General features: G+C 60.7%; 11 non-coding genes across 11 annotated transcripts; 6 read left to right on the forward strand and 5 right to left on the reverse strand.

Annotated features, from left to right (window-relative positions):
- Nucleotides 1-2,702: 2,702 nt before the first annotated feature.
- On the reverse strand, nucleotides 2,703-2,773 carry TRNAG-GCC (transfer RNA glycine (anticodon GCC)). Its single transcript has one exon. It is a non-coding gene; the product is annotated as a tRNA-Gly (tRNA).
- A 1,773-nt stretch (nucleotides 2,774-4,546) lies between these two features.
- TRNAL-CAG (transfer RNA leucine (anticodon CAG)) lies at nucleotides 4,547-4,629 on the reverse strand. The gene has a single exon. It is a non-coding gene; the product is annotated as a tRNA-Leu (tRNA).
- A 576-nt stretch (nucleotides 4,630-5,205) lies between these two features.
- TRNAD-GUC (transfer RNA aspartic acid (anticodon GUC)) lies at nucleotides 5,206-5,277 on the forward strand. Its single transcript has one exon. It is a non-coding gene; the product is annotated as a tRNA-Asp (tRNA).
- Nucleotides 5,278-6,069: 792 nt separating this feature from the next.
- Nucleotides 6,070-6,141, forward strand: TRNAG-UCC (transfer RNA glycine (anticodon UCC)). Its single transcript has one exon. It is a non-coding gene; the product is annotated as a tRNA-Gly (tRNA).
- Nucleotides 6,142-6,407: 266 nt separating this feature from the next.
- Nucleotides 6,408-6,479, forward strand: TRNAE-CUC (transfer RNA glutamic acid (anticodon CUC)). The gene has a single exon. It is a non-coding gene; the product is annotated as a tRNA-Glu (tRNA).
- A 3,163-nt stretch (nucleotides 6,480-9,642) lies between these two features.
- On the reverse strand, nucleotides 9,643-9,713 carry TRNAG-GCC (transfer RNA glycine (anticodon GCC)). Its single transcript has one exon. It is a non-coding gene; the product is annotated as a tRNA-Gly (tRNA).
- A 1,773-nt stretch (nucleotides 9,714-11,486) lies between these two features.
- On the reverse strand, nucleotides 11,487-11,569 carry TRNAL-CAG (transfer RNA leucine (anticodon CAG)). Its single transcript has one exon. It is a non-coding gene; the product is annotated as a tRNA-Leu (tRNA).
- A 576-nt stretch (nucleotides 11,570-12,145) lies between these two features.
- On the forward strand, nucleotides 12,146-12,217 carry TRNAD-GUC (transfer RNA aspartic acid (anticodon GUC)). The gene has a single exon. It is a non-coding gene; the product is annotated as a tRNA-Asp (tRNA).
- A 792-nt stretch (nucleotides 12,218-13,009) lies between these two features.
- Nucleotides 13,010-13,081, forward strand: TRNAG-UCC (transfer RNA glycine (anticodon UCC)). Its single transcript has one exon. It is a non-coding gene; the product is annotated as a tRNA-Gly (tRNA).
- Nucleotides 13,082-13,347: 266 nt separating this feature from the next.
- On the forward strand, nucleotides 13,348-13,419 carry TRNAE-CUC (transfer RNA glutamic acid (anticodon CUC)). Its single transcript has one exon. It is a non-coding gene; the product is annotated as a tRNA-Glu (tRNA).
- A 3,070-nt stretch (nucleotides 13,420-16,489) lies between these two features.
- Nucleotides 16,490-16,560, reverse strand: TRNAG-GCC (transfer RNA glycine (anticodon GCC)). The gene has a single exon. It is a non-coding gene; the product is annotated as a tRNA-Gly (tRNA).
- Nucleotides 16,561-22,723: the final 6,163 nt, after the last annotated feature.

Consider the following 22,723-nt stretch of genomic DNA (forward strand, 5'->3'; position numbering starts at 1 on the left):
GGGTCCGGGTGGGGTCGGAGGGGGGGGGATGAGAGTAAGGGGGAGAGAGGAATGTGAGACCGGGGGCCGTCGGGAAATGGACATGCCCAACGGCTGAGGGGCGGTGGCAGCAGGTAGCCTTCCCCGACTCTCTAACACGACGGTATTAGCAAGGCGCCAACAGATCTCAGCGTGGACACAAATTGACCGAGAACACCCCTACTCCCGCCCCCCGGATTGTACGACCCATGCATTTTATCCCACTCCTGCCTTATCGCATATCTATCCCGGTGTCCATCCCCTCTTCCACCCCGAGCGTCCCTCTTGTTAACTCATCGATGATGCCGCGCCTGGTAGATGGCAGACGGCAGTCATCCGCGTCTTGCAAGGCCTGCGGACAGAGAGGGTCTAATATTTGCTTCAAGACTCTTTTTCTTAGAAATCAAGTTTGCACGCAAGGAAACGCACAAGCCTCACGCCAGACAGTCGTTCCTTGGGTATCTTCGTGGTTCTCTTCCCACTCACCTCCCCTTCCCGCTCTCTCTGTCTTTAATTGTGGTGAAAGTATACGTAAGACAGAATATATCATTTTCACCATTTCTGAGTGCAGAATTCAGTGGCTTTAAGGACGTTCGCCGTCTTTTCTAATCGCCACGAATATCCATTTCCACTTTTTTTTTTTTTAGTCATTCCCAAACCAACCCTGTTCCCACATAATGAGGGCCTCCTGTTTCCCCTTCCCGGCTACCCCGGGAAACGTCTATTCTCCTTTGTTGGTCTGGGAAGTTACCTGTTATACAGACGCGACGAAAGTAAAATCATACAACGTTTGTTGTTTTGGGTCTGGTTTACTTGACTCGGCGAATGTCTTCAAGGTTCATGCCTGTTGTGGCATGAGCATAACTTCATCCCTTGGGGTGGCCGTTCACGGGATTTGAAGAAAGAGATGGCTTTTGAAAAGGGCGATGGGGTGGATTCTGACTCCCGGCGACCCCATGTGTCTGAGAGTAGAACTGCACTCCGCGGGCTTTTCAGCGGCTTGGAATGTCAGGGCAGTAGAAGGCCAGGCATGGAAAGGCATAGCCTTGTGAGCAGGAACCCGTGTGATCATAGAGAAGCTTACTGTCACCCCAGGCACTTCCTTCCTGCCCCTGTTTTGTGAGTTGTGGATAGATGACCGCAGTGGAGGAAGCTGGCTGGTTGTTCGGGTGGCACGACACAAAGGACAGGGAAAGGTGAGGGAAACCCAAAAGAGGGGACAGACGTGTCCTGAGTGCTGGCAGGTGGGAGAAGGAGTCCAGATGTCAGAGTGTCCAAGCCGCCCTAGGGCAGGAGGGGGCGCAGCGAGTGCGGCCGCCCAGTCAGGTGCCGGCGCTGCAGAGGCTTGGGGGCTTCGGAGCATTATGCCAGGCCAGTGTGGAGATGAGGGTGGGGACATGGGAGGGGCGGGGGCGACCCTGGGGATGCCGGGGGTGGCCAGCCCGGTGGATGTGCGTCATCAGGGCAAGGCAAGGCGTTCGTGTGATAGAGGTCTGTGGTGGCGGGTCAGGCGGAGGCTGGAAGGACCACTAGATGGCTAGCTGGGTGGCGGGGGTGGGGGGGGAGTGTTGGGAGGGTGGGCTTAGGTCCCACCCAGATCCAAGGGCACGTCATGAGACTGGACCCGGCCAGACAAGGTTGCCCGCGGTGCTGTGCCTGAAGTCAGTCAACCTAAAGAGTGGGAGGTTGATTGGGGGCAAGGGTGCTGTCGAGAGAGAGCCAGCGTGAGACAGGGACCGGGAGACAGAGAGGGAGACAGAGATAGAGACAGAGACGGACGGGCAGAAGAGGGAGCGAGAAACAGACAGACACACAGAGAGACACGCAGAGAGAGATTAGAAGAGAAGGGAAGAGAGAAAAACGTCTGGAAAAGGCCGTGAGGTCTTAGGGCGCGCGACTGGCCCAGAGGCTTAAACGTCCCTTTGTCAGGACACGGGAGTGCGTTAGGTGCGCGTTTGGGGCACCGTGGGGTGCGGTGGGGTGGGACGGGGGACTCAGTGGAGATTGAAAGAGGCCCGAGCAACAGATGCCTCCAGTGACCTTTGGCCAAAAGTTTGGATCGTGGTAAGGGGGAGGCGGGCAAGGAAGGGGCGTGTTTACCACTGTGTTGTGGAGGAGTGGGCTAAAGTGACTGTACTGACATGACTTTCATTTTCTCGTGCGCGATGATGACCAGGACACGGTAGGGGAGCGTAATGCGTTGCTTTTCCGAGTATGGATCCGGCCGTGCGACTTCCTTGGTAATGGTCCAGCAAGGATGGTGTCATTTTGGGAGCGTGGCCAGGAAGGGTGGTGAGATGGGAAGAGGCATGGAGTCCCCGCAGCCAAAGCCCGCGTGTTGCACGGTGGTCCTCCGTGAAGTGAAACGTGTGGCTAAGGTTTCGTCAGGGTGATGAAGAGAAAAGGGTGGCTGCCCGGGAGAAGTGTTGGGGCAGAGCCCACTGGCGGTCGGCGCCGGAGCGCGGTGTGCTTTCGGCCCCAGGGTGTGGGAGAGGCGCAGGGCGCTGGCACACTGGTGGGCTGGCTGCAGGTGGGAGCGGAGCCCCAGGGCTCTGGGAGAGTTGCCCCGAGTGTAGTAGGAGAGCCAGAGCGGAGCAGAGCAGAGCAGAGCAGAGCAAGCAGAGCAAGCACTGAGCAGGCGGCGGTGTGAATTGGGGCAGAGCGACCAAAAGGGGACAGGGGACTGCATGGGCCGGGAATCGAACCCGGGCCTCCCGCGTGGCAGGCGAGAATTCTACCACTGAACCACCCATGCGCTGCCGGCGTCCGGGCGGCTGGCTCCAGCCTGTGCCCCTGCCCTGTCTTCGCTGGCCCGCCGCTGGGCTCAGGACGCTGCTCACTACCTGGCCGGAGCGTCTGTCTCTCTGCTCCCCTAGAGCTAGGCAGGCGGCGGCGGCCAGCCTGGGGCCGGCGGCCTGGTGCGGGTGGGCGGGACGGGCGGGCAAGGGAAGGGGTCTGGGCGACCGACGTGGAAGAGAGGCAGGTGCCAGGCGTGTCGAGGGTCCTGGACGGAGGCGGAGGGAGAGAGGTAGTCCCTGCCCATCCCGTGGCTGGGAGGAAGCCTAGAGCCCGAAGGAGCCTGGTCGGCCAGCGCCAATCCCAGCCAGGCCAGGTGGCCTGTGGCGCGCAGAGGTGCTCACAGCTGTCCCGGCGGCGACCCCCGGCATGCACCCCCAGGACCCCCTTGGGCGGCCAGTTTTCTCGCCCGTGCTTGGGGGTGTGGGCACAGGAGGTCCGGGAGCAAGGGAGCGGGACGCCTGCATCCTCCTGTGGCGGCTGCCTGCCAGCGGCGGGACGTCGGACAAAGTGGCCACAGCGGTCTGAGCCTGCCTTCCGCCCTCCGTCCTCCGGCCAGCCGCACTCCTTAGGATGCTGTGCTGGAGGGGGTGGGTTGTGGAGCGGGAGCCGGCCCACCCATCGAAAGAGCTCTTCGGCAGCAGAGAGGTCGTTGGCGCGGTGGGTCTGCTCCCAGGCAGCGGCTACCCGCGTGGAACTGGGATGTGGCACGCCCGAGGTGGACCGGGCCCTGTGCCCGGCTCTGGCTTCTCCTCGCCAGCCGGTGGTGGGGCTGAAAATGCAGCGGCATGGCCGGTGTGGGGAGGAAGGGTCCCAAACTCAACAAGCGCGGAGACCACGGGCTGAAGAGAGGGCGCAGCGGGTGTTAGTGGGAAGGGGATTCGGGGCGGGAGAGAGGAATGGGCAGGAGGCTGGTGTGGAAAGGGCGGGATGATGGCCAAGGTTTTGGGTGGTGTGGTGCTGCTTGCAGCAGCGCAGGGCAAAAGCGAGTTGCTGCTGTTCAGCGGGCAGAAAGTGGAGGACCACCGGGGAGGGCTTTCCACACGGGCCAGATGGAGCCCACAGACACACGCAGGCAAACGGGGCTAAAGACCAGGGGCGGATTAACCAGGAAGGCCGGTGAGCAGCGGCTTGCGTTGAGCCAGGGTCGCGCGCACGGGCGGGCTCCACTGTATTGGCTCCCTACTCTGTGGTGAGCGGTTTCAAGTGGTCTTCACCACATCCTTGCTGCGGTGGGAGAGCGGTGAGATCGTGAGCTGCAGATTGGTGGGAAGCCTAACAATTGGACCCGTGCCTACCTTGCTTGTTGGGTAATCGGGGCCTGACAAAGACAGAGAGAGAGGGAGAGGGAGAGGTGAAAGACAGAGGGAAGAGGGAAAGGGCGAGGGCAGAGAGAGGACAGGGGTAAGAGAGAGGAGGTAGCTGTGATGGGAAGTCGAGAAACCGCGCGGATGCGGGGGCAGGCAGGTAGGAGGGGTGCGTTTCATGGTGGGCAGTTGGGCTGGGGCTGGCCGGAAAGGCAGTTACCAGAGGGGTTCAAGGCGCTGGAGCATCCTAGCTGTCAGGGATGTGCCTGACAAGTTAGGGTGTCGGAGCGGGGTGGGGCCACGGGCTGGAGGCTGGAGAGGCAGAAGGATTGCACGGCCCGAGCGTGGACAGTCGCCCAGTAAAGGGCAGAGACGCGTGTGGTGAAGGCTGGGGACAGTAGGTGGCTGTTGCCAAAAGGTTGTCTTGTCAGGAGTGGGATTCGAACCCACGCCTCCAGGGGAGACTGCGACCTGAACGCAGCGCCTTAGACCGCTCGGCCATCCTGACGGCGGCTGTGGGCGCGTCGCCGCTGGCCCGGCTGCGACGCCGCGCCAACGCCGGTGCCCTGGGCCGGTCGGCGCGCCTCCTGGACGGCCTTGCGGCTGCGCGACCGACGGACGGACGGACGGACGGACGGACGGACGGCGCGCGCGAAGGCTCGGAGCCGAGCGCCACCAAGGCCGGCCGACCCGGCGAGGTGCCCGGCCAACTCCCCCACGCACCGTCCCCCGGGCCCCGCCAGCCGCTGCCCCGGCCTCCGTCCTCACGTCAGCTCTCGCGCCCACCAATGCCTCCTCCTCCTCGCAGACGTTTTCTGCCCGCTCGATCCCCTTTCTTTCTCCCGGCGCTTTCGCCGCCGTGGAGGGAAGCGGCCGCCGCGCACGCGGAGCTTCGGTATCCCCCGGGCCCGGCCCGGGTGCCAGGCTGCGTGGACGGCGAGGATGGAGGTGGGCGGGGCGCGCTCTGTCGCCGAGCATGCAGCGAGCAGGGGGCAGGAAGAGGCGTCGGCGTCGGAGTCGGAGTCGGCGTGGTGTGCAGCGGCGGCGGCGGGAGAGCGTTCCGCACCCCGGACGGCCACCGCCGTCCTCGTTAGTATAGTGGTGAGTATCCCCGCCTGTCACGCGGGAGACCGGGGTTCGATTCCCCGACGGGGAGGCAGACGCCCTTTTTGGCCTCTGCCGCCACGCACCCGGCGCCCGCTCTCAGACCCAGTGGCCGGCGCAATGCCCTGCCCTGCCCTGCCCCGCCCTGCCCTGCCCTCCGCGCTCCACCTGGGCCCTTGGCGTCATCCTCTGCGGGGCACAGCCCACCCTCCGCCCACCTTCCCTTCCAATCCTCCTGGCCAAGGCGCCTGGTCGCCCGCCAGCCACAGCAGCCTTCTCGGGTCCCGGCAGCGCTTGAGGAGCGGCCCGTCCCCAGCGGATGGGTGTCTTTCGCCTCCCGGCTCAGGGTCGCCGACCGCCGCCCAGCGACTCCGGCTCCCAGGTGCCAGGTGGAGAGCGGCCTGTCGGAGATGTGCACCGTCTCGGTGCCGGCTGTGGCCTAGCCGAGCGTCGCCGAGCGGCCGCGACGTGGCGGAGAATGGAAGGGGCTTGGCGAGCCGGGGGTGTGGAGCAGGCGTGCCCCGGGGGCAGGCCGCAGCCGGGAGCTCAGGGCCGGGGGTGGGGGGCCGCGCGCCCTGGAGCGCCCCGCTGCGGGCGGGAGGCCGGAGGAAGCGAGCGGGAGAGCGCCCCCCAGCGGCGGGGCTGAGGAGGGCGGGGCGGGGGCGTGTGGAGAGCGGCGGGGCTCGGCTGGCGCCGGGCGGCGGCTGGTGGTGCTGTGAGGGCCCGGAGCCGCGGACGGGTGAGCCAGGCGTCGAGAAGGGTCTGCGCCCGGCGGCGGGCGGCGGCGGCGGCAGCACGCTGGTGCGAGTTCCGCGCGGCATCTTGGGCTTGTCTGGGCCGTGCGGCGTTGGTGGTATAGTGGTGAGCATAGCTGCCTTCCAAGCAGTTGACCCGGGTTCGATTCCCGGCCAACGCAGTGGGCTGACTTTTTGCCAGAGGCCCAGCCCAGGGCCGTCTTGCCAGGTATGGCTGACGGAGTCGGCACTTGGCTCGGTGTGTATGTGTGGGAGAAGGAAGGAGGCGCCCAGCGTTTTGGGGGTGCTGCGAGCAAGAGAAAAGGGCGCGGAGTGCCAGGGGAGGCCGGGCCGGGCGACTGGAGGCCGGAGCAAGGTCCACGGCTGGGGCCGAGGGGTGCGGAGGCGCTGAGTGCAGGTGGCGCAGGCAGGACGGGTGTCCCGACGCTCCCTGGTGGTCTAGTGGTTAGGATTCGGCGCTCTCACCGCCGCGGCCCGGGTTCGATTCCCGGTCAGGGAAGCCGTTCTTCTTCCTCTCTGCCCACAAACAACTTGCCGCGCACCTCCCTCCACACCTGCCTTTTAGCCAACGCTTGCAGGCCCAGCACACCGCCTGGCCCGCTGCCGCCACCAATGCCATCCGATCCTTTTCGACCCGCTCGCCCACCACAGGCCTACTTGCTCGTCCGCCCTGGCGCTGGCGCTGGCGCTGGCGCAGGCGCTCGCGTTCTCTGGCATCTGTCAGCCCCAAAGCCCACAGGCCAGGACAGCCTCTGGCCGGCGGTGGCCAGGAGCGGAGCCCGCGTCCTCGCTGCTGCCAGCGCGCGCCCTGGCGCGTGCTTGCATTTGGCTCAGCTACCAGGCCAGACCTGGGCTGGGGGAGCCAAGCTTGTGAAGGCCCAGACCCTGAGCAGGGCGACGGCGGCCGGGAGACAGAAGAACGTGAAAGGGGAATCTGGGAATGCCCGGCCAGCTGGGGGGGTCCGGGTGGGGTCGGAGGGGGGGGGATGAGAGTAAGGGGGAGAGAGGAATGTGAGACCGGGGGCCGTCGGGGAAATGGACATGCCCAACGGCTGAGGGGCGGTGGCAGCAGGTAGCCTTCCCCGACTCTCTAACACGACGGTATTAGCAAGGCGCCAACAGATCTCAGCGTGGACACAAATTGACCGAGAACACCCCTACTCCCGCCCCCCGGATTGTACGACCCATGCATTTTATCCCACTCCTGCCTTATCGCATATCTATCCCGGTGTCCATCCCCTCTTCCACCCCGAGCGTCCCTCTTGTTAACTCATCGATGATGCCGCGCCTGGTAGACGGCAGACGGCAGTCATCCGCGTCTTGCAAGGCCTGCGGACAGAGAGGGTCTAATATTTGCTTCAAGACTCTTTTTCTTAGAAATCAAGTTTGCACGCAAGGAAACGCACAAGCCTCACGCCAGACAGTCGTTCCTTGGGTATCTTCGTGGTTCTCTTCCCACTCACCTCCCCTTCCCGCTCTCTCTGTCTTTAATTGTGGTGAAAGTATACGTAAGACAGAATATATCATTTTCACCATTTCTGAGTGCAGAATTCAGTGGCTTTAAGGACGTTCGCCGTCTTTTCTAATCGCCACGAATATCCATTTCCACTTTTTTTTTTTTTTAGTCATTCCCAAACCAACCCTGTTCCCACATAATGAGGGCCTCCTGTTTCCCCTTCCCGGCTACCCCGGGAAACGTCTATTCTCCTTTGTTGGTCTGGGAAGTTACCTGTTATACAGACGCGACGAAAGTAAAATCATACAACGTTTGTTGTTTTGGGTCTGGTTTACTTGACTCGGCGAATGTCTTCAAGGTTCATGCCTGTTGTGGCATGAGCATAACTTCATCCCTTGGGGTGGCCGTTCACGGGATTTGAAGAAAGAGATGGCTTTTGAAAAGGGCGATGGGGTGGATTCTGACTCCCGGCGACCCCATGTGTCTGAGAGTAGAACTGCACTCCGCGGGCTTTTCAGCGGCTTGGAATGTCAGGGCAGTAGAAGGCCAGGCATGGAAAGGCATAGCCTTGTGAGCAGGAACCCGTGTGATCATAGAGAAGCTTACTGTCACCCCAGGCACTTCCTTCCTGCCCCTGTTTTGTGAGTTGTGGATAGATGACCGCAGTGGAGGAAGCTGGCTGGTTGTTCGGGTGGCACGACACAAAGGACAGGGAAAGGTGAGGGAAACCCAAAAGAGGGGACAGACGTGTCCTGAGTGCTGGCAGGTGGGAGAAGGAGTCCAGATGTCAGAGTGTCCAAGCCGCCCTAGGGCAGGAGGGGGCGCAGCGAGTGCGGCCGCCCAGTCAGGTGCCGGCGCTGCAGAGGCTTGGGGGCTTCGGAGCATTATGCCAGGCCAGTGTGGAGATGAGGGTGGGGACATGGGAGGGGCGGGGGCGACCCTGGGGATGCCGGGGGTGGCCAGCCCGGTGGATGTGCGTCATCAGGGCAAGGCAAGGCGTTCGTGTGATAGAGGTCTGTGGTGGCGGGTCAGGCGGAGGCTGGAAGGACCACTAGATGGCTAGCTGGGTGGCGGGGGTGGGGGGGGAGTGTTGGGAGGGTGGGCTTAGGTCCCACCCAGATCCAAGGGCACGTCATGAGACTGGACCCGGCCAGACAAGGTTGCCCGCGGTGCTGTGCCTGAAGTCAGTCAACCTAAAGAGTGGGAGGTTGATTGGGGGCAAGGGTGCTGTCGAGAGAGAGCCAGCGTGAGACAGGGACCGGGAGACAGAGAGGGAGACAGAGATAGAGACAGAGACGGACGGGCAGAAGAGGGAGCGAGAAACAGACAGACACACAGAGAGACACGCAGAGAGAGATTAGAAGAGAAGGGAAGAGAGAAAAACGTCTGGAAAAGGCCGTGAGGTCTTAGGGCGCGCGACTGGCCCAGAGGCTTAAACGTCCCTTTGTCAGGACACGGGAGTGCGTTAGGTGCGCGTTTGGGGCACCGTGGGGTGCGGTGGGGTGGGACGGGGGACTCAGTGGAGATTGAAAGAGGCCCGAGCAACAGATGCCTCCAGTGACCTTTGGCCAAAAGTTTGGATCGTGGTAAGGGGGAGGCGGGCAAGGAAGGGGCGTGTTTACCACTGTGTTGTGGAGGAGTGGGCTAAAGTGACTGTACTGACATGACTTTCATTTTCTCGTGCGCGATGATGACCAGGACACGGTAGGGGAGCGTAATGCGTTGCTTTTCCGAGTATGGATCCGGCCGTGCGACTTCCTTGGTAATGGTCCAGCAAGGATGGTGTCATTTTGGGAGCGTGGCCAGGAAGGGTGGTGAGATGGGAAGAGGCATGGAGTCCCCGCAGCCAAAGCCCGCGTGTTGCACGGTGGTCCTCCGTGAAGTGAAACGTGTGGCTAAGGTTTCGTCAGGGTGATGAAGAGAAAAGGGTGGCTGCCCGGGAGAAGTGTTGGGGCAGAGCCCACTGGCGGTCGGCGCCGGAGCGCGGTGTGCTTTCGGCCCCAGGGTGTGGGAGAGGCGCAGGGCGCTGGCACACTGGTGGGCTGGCTGCAGGTGGGAGCGGAGCCCCAGGGCTCTGGGAGAGTTGCCCCGAGTGTAGTAGGAGAGCCAGAGCGGAGCAGAGCAGAGCAGAGCAGAGCAAGCAGAGCAAGCACTGAGCAGGCGGCGGTGTGAATTGGGGCAGAGCGACCAAAAGGGGACAGGGGACTGCATGGGCCGGGAATCGAACCCGGGCCTCCCGCGTGGCAGGCGAGAATTCTACCACTGAACCACCCATGCGCTGCCGGCGTCCGGGCGGCTGGCTCCAGCCTGTGCCCCTGCCCTGTCTTCGCTGGCCCGCCGCTGGGCTCAGGACGCTGCTCACTACCTGGCCGGAGCGTCTGTCTCTCTGCTCCCCTAGAGCTAGGCAGGCGGCGGCGGCCAGCCTGGGGCCGGCGGCCTGGTGCGGGTGGGCGGGACGGGCGGGCAAGGGAAGGGGTCTGGGCGACCGACGTGGAAGAGAGGCAGGTGCCAGGCGTGTCGAGGGTCCTGGACGGAGGCGGAGGGAGAGAGGTAGTCCCTGCCCATCCCGTGGCTGGGAGGAAGCCTAGAGCCCGAAGGAGCCTGGTCGGCCAGCGCCAATCCCAGCCAGGCCAGGTGGCCTGTGGCGCGCAGAGGTGCTCACAGCTGTCCCGGCGGCGACCCCCGGCATGCACCCCCAGGACCCCCTTGGGCGGCCAGTTTTCTGGCCCGTGCTTGGGGGTGTGGGCACAGGAGGTCCGGGAGCAAGGGAGCGGGACGCCTGCATCCTCCTGTGGCGGCTGCCTGCCAGCGGCGGGACGTCGGACAAAGTGGCCACAGCGGTCTGAGCCTGCCTTCCGCCCTCCGTCCTCCGGCCAGCCGCACTCCTTAGGATGCTGTGCTGGAGGGGGTGGGTTGTGGAGCGGGAGCCGGCCCACCCATCGAAAGAGCTCTTCGGCAGCAGAGAGGTCGTTGGCGCGGTGGGTCTGCTCCCAGGCAGCGGCTACCCGCGTGGAACTGGGATGTGGCGCGCCCGAGGTGGACCGGGCCCTGTGCCCGGCTCTGGCTTCTCCTCGCCAGCCGGTGGTGGGGCTGAAAATGCAGCGGCATGGCCGGTGTGGGGAGGAAAGGTCCCAAACTCAACAAGCGCGGAGACCACGGGCTGAAGAGAGGGCGCAGCGGGTGTTAGTGGGAAGGGGATTCGGGGCGGGAGAGAGGAATGGGCAGGAGGCTGGTGTGGAAAGGGCGGGATGATGGCCAAGGTTTTGGGTGGTGTGGTGCTGCTTGCAGCAGCGCAGGGCAAAAGCGAGTTGCTGCTGTTCAGCGGGCAGAAAGTGGAGGACCACCGGGGAGGGCTTTCCACACGGGCCAGATGGAGCCCACAGACACACGCAGGCAAACGGGGCTAAAGACCAGGGGCGGATTAACCAGGAAGGCCGGTGAGCAGCGGCTTGCGTTGAGCCAGGGTCGCGCGCACGGGCGGGCTCCACTGTATTGGCTCCCTACTCTGTGGTGAGCGGTTTCAAGTGGTCTTCACCACATCCTTGCTGCGGTGGGAGAGCGGTGAGATCGTGAGCTGCAGATTGGTGGGAAGCCTAACAATTGGACCCGTGCCTACCTTGCTTGTTGGGTAATCGGGGCCTGACAAAGACAGAGAGAGAGGGAGAGGGAGAGGTGAAAGACAGAGGGAAGAGGGAAAGGGCGAGGGCAGAGAGAGGACAGGGGTAAGAGAGAGGAGGTAGCTGTGATGGGAAGTCGAGAAACCGCGCGGATGCGGGGGCAGGCAGGTAGGAGGGGTGCGTTTCATGGTGGGCAGTTGGGCTGGGGCTGGCCGGAAAGGCAGTTACCAGAGGGGTTCAAGGCGCTGGAGCATCCTAGCTGTCAGGGATGTGCCTGACAAGTTAGGGTGTCGGAGCGGGGTGGGGCCACGGGCTGGAGGCTGGAGAGGCAGAAGGATTGCACGGCCCGAGCGTGGACAGTCGCCCAGTAAAGGGCAGAGACGCGTGTGGTGAAGGCTGGGGACAGTAGGTGGCTGTTGCCAAAAGGTTGTCTTGTCAGGAGTGGGATTCGAACCCACGCCTCCAGGGGAGACTGCGACCTGAACGCAGCGCCTTAGACCGCTCGGCCATCCTGACGGCGGCTGTGGGCGCGTCGCCGCTGGCCCGGCTGCGACGCCGCGCCAACGCCGGTGCCCTGGGCCGGTCGGCGCGCCTCCTGGACGGCCTTGCGGCTGCGCGACCGACGGACGGACGGACGGACGGACGGACGGACGGCGCGCGCGAAGGCTCGGAGCCGAGCGCCACCAAGGCCGGCCGACCCGGCGAGGTGCCCGGCCAACTCCCCCACGCACCGTCCCCCGGGCCCCGCCAGCCGCTGCCCCGGCCTCCTTCCTCACGTCAGCTCTCGCGCCCACCAATGCCTCCTCCTCCTCGCAGACGTTTTCTGCCCGCTCGATCCCCTTTCTTTCTCCCGGCGCTTTCGCCGCCGTGGAGGGAAGCGGCCGCCGCGCACGCGGAGCTTCGGTATCCCCCGGGCCCGGCCCGGGTGCCAGGCTGCGTGGACGGCGAGGATGGAGGTGGGCGGGGCGCGCTCTGTCGCCGAGCATGCAGCGAGCAGGGGGCAGGAAGAGGCGTCGGCGTCGGAGTCGGAGTCGGCGTGGTGTGCAGCGGCGGCGGCGGGAGAGCGTTCCGCACCCCGGACGGCCACCGCCGTCCTCGTTAGTATAGTGGTGAGTATCCCCGCCTGTCACGCGGGAGACCGGGGTTCGATTCCCCGACGGGGAGGCAGACGCCCTTTTTGGCCTCTGCCGCCACGCACCCGGCGCCCGCTCTCAGACCCAGTGGCCGGCGCAATGCCCTGCCCTGCCCTGCCCCGCCCTGCCCTGCCCTCCGCGCTCCACCTGGGCCCTTGGCGTCATCCTCTGCGGGGCACAGCCCACCCTCCGCCCACCTTCCCTTCCAATCCTCCTGGCCAAGGCGCCTGGTCGCCCGCCAGCCACAGCAGCCTTCTCGGGTCCCGGCAGCGCTTGAGGAGCGGCCCGTCCCCAGCGGATGGGTGTCTTTCGCCTCCCGGCTCAGGGTCGCCGACCGCCGCCCAGCGACTCCGGCTCCCAGGTGCCAGGTGGAGAGCGGCCTGTCGGAGATGTGCACCGTCTCGGTGCCGGCTGTGGCCTAGCCGAGCGTCGCCGAGCGGCCGCGACGTGGCGGAGAATGGAAGGGGCTTGGCGAGCCGGGGGTGTGGAGCAGGCGTGCCCCGGGGGCAGGCCGCAGCCGGGAGCTCAGGGCCGGGGGTGGGGGGCCGCGCGCCCTGGAGCGCCCCGCTGCGGGCGGGAGGCCGGAGGAAGCGAGCGGGAGAGCGCCCCCCAGCGGCGGGGCTGAGGAGGGCGGGGCGGGGGCGTGTGGAGAGCGGCGGGGCTCGGCTGGCGCCGGGCGGCGGCTGGTGGTGCTGTGAGGGCCCAGAGCCGCGGACGGGTGAGCCAGGCGTCGAGAAGGGTCTGCGCCCGGCGGCGGGCGGCGGCGGCGGCAGCACGCTGGTGCGAGTTCCGCGCGGCATCTTGGGCTTGTCTGGGCCGTGCGGCGTTGGTGGTATAGTGGTGAGCATAGCTGCCTTCCAAGCAGTTGACCCGGGTTCGATTCCCGGCCAACGCAGTGGGCTGACTTTTTGCCAGAGGCCCAGCCCAGGGCCGTCTTGCCAGGTATGGCTGACGGAGTCGGCACTTGGCTCGGTGTGTATGTGTGGGAGAAGGAAGGAGGCGCCCAGCGTTTTGGGGGTGCTGCGAGCAAGAGAAAAGGGCGCGGAGTGCCAGGGGAGGCCGGGCCGGGCGACTGGAGGCCGGAGCAAGGTCCACGGCTGGGGCCGAGGGGTGCGGAGGCGCTGAGTGCAGGTGGCGCAGGCAGGACGGGTGTCCCGACGCTCCCTGGTGGTCTAGTGGTTAGGATTCGGCGCTCTCACCGCCGCGGCCCGGGTTCGATTCCCGGTCAGGGAAGCCGTTCTTCTTCCTCTCTACCCACAAACAACTTGCCGCGCACCTCCCTCCACACCCGCCTTTTAGCCAACGCTTGCAGGCCCAGCACACCGCCTGGCCCGCTGCCGCCACCAATGCCATCCGATCCTTTCCTCCCCGTTCGCCCACCACAGGCCTACTTGCTCGTGCGCCCTGGCGCTGGCGCAGGCGCTCGCGTTCTCTGGCATCTGTCAGCCCCAAAGCCCACAGGCCAGGACAGCCTTTGGCCTGCGGTGGCCAGGAGCGGAGCCCGTGTCCTCGCTGCTGCCAGCGCGCGCCCTGGCGCGTGCTTGCATTTGGCTCAGCTACCAGGCCAGACCTGGGCTGGGGGAGCCAAGCTTGTGAAGGCCCAGACCCTTAGCAGGGCGACCGCGGCCGGGAGACAGAAGAACGTGAAAGAGGAATCTGGAAATGCCCGGCCAGCTGGGGGACCGGGTGGGGTCGGAGGGGGGGATGAGAGTAAGGGGGAGAGAGGAATGTGAGACCGGGGGCCGTCGGGGAAATGGACATGCCCAACGGCTGAGGGGCGGTGGCAGCAGGTAGCCTTCCCACGACGGTATTAGCAAGGCGCCAACAGATCCCAGTGTGGACAGAAATTGACGGAGAACACCCCTACTCCCGCCCCCCGAATTGTACGACCCATGCGTTTTATCCCACCCCTGCCTTACCACAGATCTATCCAGGTGTCGGTCCCTCCTTCCACCCGAGCGTCCCTCTTGTTAACTCATCGATGATGCCGCGCCTGGTAGATGGCAGACGGCAGTCATCCGCGTCTTGCAAGGCCTGCGGACAGAGAGAGTCTAATATTTGCTTCAAGACTCCTTCTCTTAGAAATCAAGTTTGCACGCAAGGAAACGCACAAGCCTCACGCCAGACAGTCGTTCCTTGGGTATCTCTGTGGTTCTCTTCCCACTCACGACCCCCTTCGCTCTCTTTCTGTCTTTAATTGTGGTGAAAGTATACCTAAGAGAGAATATATCATTGTCACCATTTCTGAGTGCAGAATTCAGTGGCGTTACGGACGTTCGCGGTCTTTTCTAACCGCCAGGAATATCCATTTCCACTTTTCTTCCTTTTTTTTTAGTCGTTCCCAAACCAACCCTGTTCCCATTTAATGAGGGCCTCCTGTTTCCCCTTCCCGGCTACCCTGGTAAACGTCTATTCCCCTTTTTTGGTCTAGGAAGTTGCCTGTTATACAGACGCGAGGAAAGTAAAATCATACACCCTTTGTTGTTTTGGGTGGGTCTGGTTTACTTGACTCGGCGAATGTCTTCAAGGTTCATGCCTGTTGTGGCATGATGGCAACTTCATCGCTTCAGGTTGCCGTTCATGGGATTTGAAGAAAGAGATGGCCTTTGAAAAGGGCGACGGGGTGGATTCTGACTCCTGGCGACCCTGTGTGTCTGAGAGTAGAACTGCACTCCACGGGCTTTCCAGTGACTTGGAATGTCAGGGCAGTAGAAGGCCAGGCATGGAAAGGCATAGCCTTGTGAGCAGGAGCCCGTGTGACCATAGAGAAGCTTACCATCACCCCAGTCGTTTCCTTCCTGCCCCTGTTTTGTGAGTTGTGGATGGATGACCGCAGTGGAGGAAGCTGGCTGTTTGTTTGGGTGGCACGGCACAAAGGACAGGGAAAGGTGAGGGAAACCCGAAAGAGGGGACAGACATGTTCTGAGTGCTGGCAGGTGGGAGAAGGAGTCCAGATGTCACAGTGTCCAAGCCGCCCTAGGACAGGAGGGGGCGTAGCGAGTGCGGCCGCCCAGTCAGGTGGTGGTGCTGCAGAGGCTTGGGGGCTTCGGAGCATTATGCCAGGCCAGTGTGGAGATGAGGGTGGGGACATGGGAGGGGCGGGAGTGACCCTGGGGATGCCGTGGGTGGTCAGCCCGGTGGATGTGCATCATCAGGGCAAGGCAAGGCATTTGTTTGGTAGAGGTCTGTGGTGGCGGGTCAGGCGGAGGCTGGAAGGACCGCTAGATGGCTAGCTGGGTGGCGGGGGTGGGGGGGGAGTGTTAGGAGGGTGGGCTTAGGGACCACCGAGATCCAAGGGCACGTCATGAGACTGGACCCGGCCAGACAAGGTTGCCTGCGGTGCTGTGCCTGAAGTCAGTCAACCTAAAGAGTGGGAGGTTGATTGGGGGCAAGGGTGCTGTTGAGAGAGAGCCAGCGTGAGCCAGGGACCGGGAGACAGAGATAGAGACAGAGACGGACAGACAGAAGAGGGAGCGAGAAACAGACAGACACACAGAGAGACACGCAGAGAGAGATTAGAAGAGAAGGGAAGGGAGAAAAACGTCTGGAAAAGGCCGTGAGCTCTTAGGGCGTGCGACAGACCCAGAGGCTTAAACATCCCTTTGTCAGGACACGGGAGTGCGTTTGGGGCACCGTGGGGTGCGGTGGGGTGGGACGGGGGACTCAGTGGAGATTGAAAGAGACCCGAGCAACAAATGCCTCCAGTGATCTTTGGCCAAAAGTTTGGATCGTGGTAAGGGGGAGGCGGGCAAGGAAGGGGCTTGTTTACCACTGTGGTGTGGACCAGTGGGCTAAAGTGAGTATAGTGACATGACTTTCATTTTCTCGTGCGCGATGATGACCAGGACATGGTAGGGGAGCGTAATGCGTTGCTTTTCCGAGTATGGATCCGGCCGTGCGACTTCCTTGGTAACGGTCCAGCAAGGATGGTGTCATTTTGGGAGCGTGGCCAGGAAGCGTGGTGAGATGGGAAGAGGCATGTTGCACGGTGGTCCTCTGTGAAGTGAAACGTGTGGCTAAGGTTTCGTCAGGGTGATGAAGAGAAAAGGGTGGCTGCCCGGGAGAAGTGTTGGGGTAGAGCCCACTGGCGGTCGGCGCCGGAGCGCGGTGTGCTTTCGGCCCCAGGGTGTGGGAGAGGCGCAGGCCGCTGGCACACTGGTGGGCTGGCTGCAGGTGGGAGCGGAGCCCCAGGGCTCTGGGAGAGTTGCCCCGAGTGTAGCAGGAGAGCCAGAGCAGAGCAGAGCAAGCACTGAGCAGGCGGCGGTGTGAATTGGGGCAGAGCGACCAAAAGGGGACAGCGGACTGCATGGGCCGGGAATCGAACCCGGGCCTCCCGCGTGGCAGGCGAGAATTCTACCACTGAACCACCCATGCGCTGCCGGCGTCCGGGCGGCTGGCTCCAGACTGTGCCCCTGCCCTGTTCTCGGTGGCCCGCCGCTGGGCTCAGGACGCTGCTCACTACCTGGCCGGAGCATCTGTCTCTCTGCTCCCCTAGAGCTAGGCAGGTGGCGGCGGCCAGCCCAGGGTCGGCGTCCTGGTGGGGGGGGGGGGTAGGGGGGCGGGGCGGGCAAGGGGTCTGGGCGACCGACGTGGAAGAGAGGCAGGTGCCAGGCATGTGGAGGGTCCTGGACGGAGGCGGAGGGAGAGAGGTAGTTCCTGCCCATCCCGTGGCTGGGAGGTAGCCTAGAGCCCGAAGGAGCCTGGTCGGCCAGCGCCAATCTCAGCCAGGCCAGGTGGCCTGTGGCGGGCAGAGGTGCTCACAGCTGTCCCGGCGGCGACCCCCGGCATGCACACCCAGGACCCCCTTGGGCGGCCAGTTTTCTCGCCCGTGCTTGGGGGTGTGGGCACAGGAGGTCCGGGAGCAAGGGAGCGGGACGCCTGCATCCTCCTGTGGCGGCTGCCTGCCAGCGGCGGGACGTCGGACAAAGTGGCCACAGCGGTCTGAGCCTGCCTTCCGCCCTCGGTCCTCCGGCCAGCCGCACTCCTTAGGATGCTGTGCTGGAGGGGGTGGGTTGTGGAGCGGGAGCCGGCCCACCCATCGAAAGAGCTCTTCGGCAGCAGAGAGGGCGTTGGCGCGGTGGGTCTGCTCCCAGGCAGCGGCTACCCGCGTGGAACTGGGATGTGGCACGCCCGAGGTGGACCGGGCCCTGTGCCCGGCTCTGGCTTCTCCTCGCCAGCCGGTGGTGGGGCTGAAAATGCAGCGGCGTGGCCGGTGTGGGGAGGCAAGGTCCCCAAACTCAACAAGCGCGGAGACCACGGGCTGAAGAGAGGGCGCAGCGGGTGTTAGTGGGAAGGGGATTCGGGGCGGGAGAGAGGAATGGGCAGGAGGCTGGTGTGGAAAGGGCAGGATGATGGCCAAGGCTTTGGGTGGTGTGATGCTGCTTGCAGCAGCGCAGGGCAAAAGCGAGTTGCTGTTCAGCGGGCAGAAGGTGGAGGACTACCGGGGAGGGCTTTCCACACGGGCCAGATGGAGCCCATAGACACACGCAGGCAAACGGGGCTAAAGATCAGGGGCGGATTAACCAGGAAGGCCGGTGAGCAGCGGCTTGCGTTGAGCCAGGGTCGCGGGCACGGGCGGGCTCCACTGTATTCGCTTCCTACTCTGTGGTGAGCAATTTCACGTGGGCTTCACCACATCCTTGCTGCGGTGGGAGAGCGGTGAGATCGTGCGCTGCAGATTTGGTGGGAAGCCTAGCAATTGGGCCCCTGCCTCCCTTGCTTGTTGGGTAATCGGGGCCTGACAAAGCCGGAGGAAGAGGGAGAGGGTTAGGGAGAGGAAGAGGGAAAGGGCAGGGGTGGAGGGAGGACAAGGGTAAGAGAAATGAGATATCTGTGATGTGAAGTCTAAAGACCGAGGGAATGCGGGGGCAGGCAGGTAGGAGGGGTGCGTTTCATGGTGGGCAGTAGGGCTGGGGCTGGGGCTGGCTAAGAAGGCAGTTACCAGAGTCTTGTCAGCAGTGGGATTCGAACCCACGGCTCCAGGGGAGACTGAGACCTGAACAGAGCAAGTTAGACCACTGGGCCATTCCGATGGCGGGTGTGGGCGTGTCTCCGCTCCCCGGCTTGTGACGCCACGCGGCTGTGACGCCACGTGAACACGGGTGCCCTCGGCCGCTCCGCGAGCCTCATGAAGGGCCGTGCTGAGCGAAGGCACGGAGCCGAGCGCGAGCAAGGCCAGAGGACCCGGCGGGGTGCTCGGCCAACTCCCCCACGCACTGTCCCCCAGCCCCCACCAGCCGCTGCTCCGGTCTCAGTCCTCTGGTGATCTCTCGCGCCCACCAATGCCTCCGCGTCCTGGTAGAGGTTTTTGCCCGCTGACTCCTACTTGCTCCTCTGCCCTCTGGTATTTCCTACGAGGTCCCGCTGGGCGCTCGTGTTCTCTGTCTGCCGGAAGCCCCGGGAGCCAGGACAGCCTCTGGTGTGCGATGGCCAGGAGCGGACCTGAGGTCCTCGTTATGGCCACGCCTGCGCTTGCGTGTCCTGGCATTTTGGCCAGCTGCAAGGGCAAAGCTCGGCTGGGGGAGTCAAGCTTGTGATCGCCGAGACCCTTACCAGGGCTGCAGCTTTGAGACTGAGCAATGTTAGGAAGGAATTTTGGAATGTCCAACTGGCTGGGAGGCGGGGGAGGTCAAGGTGGGCTGATGGTTGTCAATGCGGAGGGGGAGGCACCGAAGGTGGGAGGAGAAATGTGAGACAGCAGCCGGCTGGGAAAGTGCACATGCCCAACGGGTATGCTGTGGTTGCTAAATCGCACTCCTGCCCTCACCACAGAAGCAGGCTATATCGAGGCTTCAGATCAAAACTGTGTGACTATTGTAACCACTTCCCTATCCTTTATATTGTTTTAACTTCGGGGTAATTCCGCAGGTAAAAGTCATAAACAGGTTCTAAGAAAAACCAGCACCAGACCACCAGACATGCGCTGATAAATCAGGAAACTCTTGTCAAGGAATCAAAAGACTCAAGTCAAGAAAGGAAAAAATCACCGGACTTAACGTCATCTCTGGCAAGCCGGACCTATCTTAGAAGTGAAGGGTCCGTCAGCCGCTCCAGTGCAGATTCCTAGCCCGTTCCATAATGAATAATCAGCTAAAATCCTGAATACGTATAACTTCTTGCTTGTGCTTACTATGATGACCTCCTAAAACCTGACTTCCGCCTAGTTTCGGGGAGCTGCCTTGGCGACTCAAGTCCGGAAAAGCTCCTTTACCTGGCCAACTAAATAAACGCTTACACTTTGCCTTAACAGCCGTGTCCGTTTCTCTGTTCAGACAGGCTGTGCAGAGCGGAGACCTGCACCCGATCTGGTCTTAGTCGTGTTGGCCTGTTACAGCGGAGTCCCGGCGGCGGAGGGGCAGTGGCAGCACATACCCTTCCCCGACTCCCTAACACGACGGTATTAGCAAGGCGCCAACAGATCTCGGCGTGGACAGAAATTGCCCGAGAACACCCCTACTCCCGCCCCCCGGATTGTACGACCCATGCATTGTATCCCACCCCTGCCTTACCGCATACCTATCCAGGCGTCAGTCCCTCCTTCCACCCAAGCGTCCCTCTTGTTAACTCATCGATGATGCCGCGCCTGGTAGACGGCAGACGGCAGTCATCCGCGTCTTGCAAGGCCTGCGGACAGAGAGAGTCTAATATTTGCTTCAAGACTCTTTTTCTTAGAAATCAAGTTTGCACGCAAGGAAACGCACAAGCCTCACGCCAGACAGTCGTTCCTTGGGTATCTTAATGGTTCTCTTCACACTCATTTCCCTCTTCTCTCTGTCTCTGCCTTTAATTGGGGTGAAAATATATCTCAGACAGAATATATCATTTTCACCATTTCTGAGTGCAAAATTCAGCGTTATGTACTTTCACAATGTTTTCTAACCATCACCAATGTAGGTTTCCACTTTTTTTTTTTTTCAGTCATTCCCAAACAAACTCTGTTCCTGCTTAATAATGGCCTCCTGTTTCTCCTTGCCTGCTACCCTGGGAAACCTCTAGTCTCCTTCGTTGGTCTAGGAAATTGCCTATTGTATAGATGTGATGAAAGGAAAATCATGCAACGTTTGTTGTTTTGGGTCTGGTTTATTTCCCTTGCAAATATCATCAGGGTTCATCCATGCTGTAGCATGTATCAGAACTTCATCTGTTTGTATGGCCATTCACTGGATTTGGAGAAAGAGATTTTTTTTAAAGGTGATGGAGTGGATTCTGACTCTTGGGGACCCCATGTATTTAAGCTCCTGCTGAGGAAACAACTCCAATACCTTCTTGATGAGATTTTGACCAGGAATTCTCTTAAATTAAATATATTTGAATGGAATCAAGACTTCTGTAAAAATCTAAAGGTAAAGAACTTTTGGTAACAGTCATAAAAACTACCTTTTATTGAACACGTATTATATATCAGACATTGTCCGTAAGGTACTGCATTATCTTGTCTAGTTCTCATTATCTCCACCTTACACATAAGGAAACTGAGGCTTACAGAGTTTGAGTACACTGTCCACCATCCCATAGTCTGACTTCTAAATGCTGTGACCATTATGCCGTGCTGCTTAACCCAGTCATACCGTCTGGTGACCTGCGCTGTCACATAACATTGGAAATTACATTATGGCTTTCTTACCAAATTTATTTTTAACTCTGGAAATTGTGTGTGTGTGTGCATTTGGGGGGTGGGGTTTGGAGGACATGGAGGAAAGCCCTGGCTATGGCTTATTTAGAGACTTTCTTGAGTTGAGTGTCTCCCGCTGATAACTATGCTAATTTTGTTGTTTTTTAAATATTGTTTCTTATAGATTGCAGATTTAGAGGGGTTCTTTCTTTTTTTTTAATTGTGATTTAGGTGAAAATTTGCACAGCCAATTAGTTTCTCATCGAACAACTCATACACATATATTTTCATGACATTGGTTGCCAATGCTTTGACATGTCAGCACTCTCCCCTTCTTGACTTCGGGTTCCCCATTTCCATGAGTCCAACTTTCCTGTTCCCTCCTGCCCTCTAGTCCCTGCCTCTGGGCTGGTATGCCCATTTAGTCTTGTATATATGGTTGAACTGTGTGGGTTATTGTTTGTTTTATAGGCCTGTCCAATCTTTGGCTGAAGGGTGAACCTCAGGAGTGACTTTAGTACTGAGTTAAAAGGTAGTGCAGTGGCCATACTCTCGGGGTTTCTCCAGTCTCTGTCAGACCAGTAAGTCTGGTCTTTTTCTGTGAATTTGAATTTTGTTCTACATTTTTCTCCTGCTCTGTCTGGGATCCCTGTCAGAGCAGTCAGTGGTGGTAGCCGGGTACCGTCTAGCTGTGCGGGTTCATTCTTGTAGATGCTGTGGTAGTCGAGGTGCGTTAGTTGGCCTAACCTTTCCCTTGTGTCTTTTTTTTAAGATTGTACTTTAGATGAAAGTTTAGAGCTCAAGTTAAGCTCTCATACACAATTTTATTCACATATTGTCATGTGACACTAACTGCAATCTCTACAATGTGACAGCACACTCCCCCTTTCCACCCCGTCCCTTCCTGCCTTCTTATTCTGCCTCCTTGATAGGAGCCACCTATTTGAGCTCTTGTTTCTGCTTGAACTAAGAAGCACACTCTTCAGAAGTATTATTTTATGTTTTGTACTCCAGTCTAATCTTTGTCTGAAGAGTGGTCTTTGGGAATGGATTTAGTTCTGGGTTGCCAGAGCATCTGAGGGCCACAGTTTCAGGGTCTCCTCCAGTCTCAGTCAGACCGTTAAGTCTGGTGTTTTTATGTAAATTTGAGTTCTGTTCCACACTTTTATCCCACTCTGTCAGGGACTTTCTGTTATGTTCCCTGTCAGGGCGGTCATTAGTGGTAGCCAGGCACCATGTAGTTCTTCTGGTCTCAGGCTGATGGCATCTCTGGTTTATGCGGCCCTTTTGTCTCTTGGGCTAATATTTTCCTTGTGTCTTTGGTGTTCCTCATTCTGCTTTGCTCCAAGTGGGTTAGGACCAATAGATGTATCTTAGATGGCCGCTTGTAAGCTTTTAAGACCCCAGACATCACTCACCAAAGTGGGATGCAGAACATTTTCTTAATAAACTTTGTTATGCCAGTTGACCTAGATGTCCCCTGAAACCATGGTCGAGGAGTTATTTCTTTATCTTGTCTGGTTGAAACTCATTTGGCAGTTTCTGTATGCAAGAATACTGGCCAGAGAGACAGCTCGCCGAGTGTCGACGGAAGAGCACTGAACTGAGAACTCAAGACATGGGCTTCCTGCCTAGCTCTGCTTCGTGGTGTTTTTTCCCACAAGTTTTTTCACCAGTACCACCAGGGGCAGATTACCCAATAGGTAAAGTAAGCATGGTGCTTACCTTGCTGACCAGATCATCTGTAGTGAACAATTTCACATTTTTTCTCCACATGAAAGGTTCTGCTTCTAGGTATGGCTGGCATCTATCTTTCTCCCACAGCACCTTCCTACAGAATCGAAGCCTCTTTTCAAATTTACAATCCCTGACAGGGATGGATTACCCAGTAAGCAAGGTAAACAGAGGCTTACTTGTGTTTATTTA

Source organism: Loxodonta africana, chromosome 3 (genome assembly GCF_030014295.1).
Source record: "Loxodonta africana isolate mLoxAfr1 chromosome 3, mLoxAfr1.hap2, whole genome shotgun sequence".
Lineage (NCBI taxonomy): Eukaryota > Metazoa > Chordata > Mammalia > Proboscidea > Elephantidae > Loxodonta > Loxodonta africana.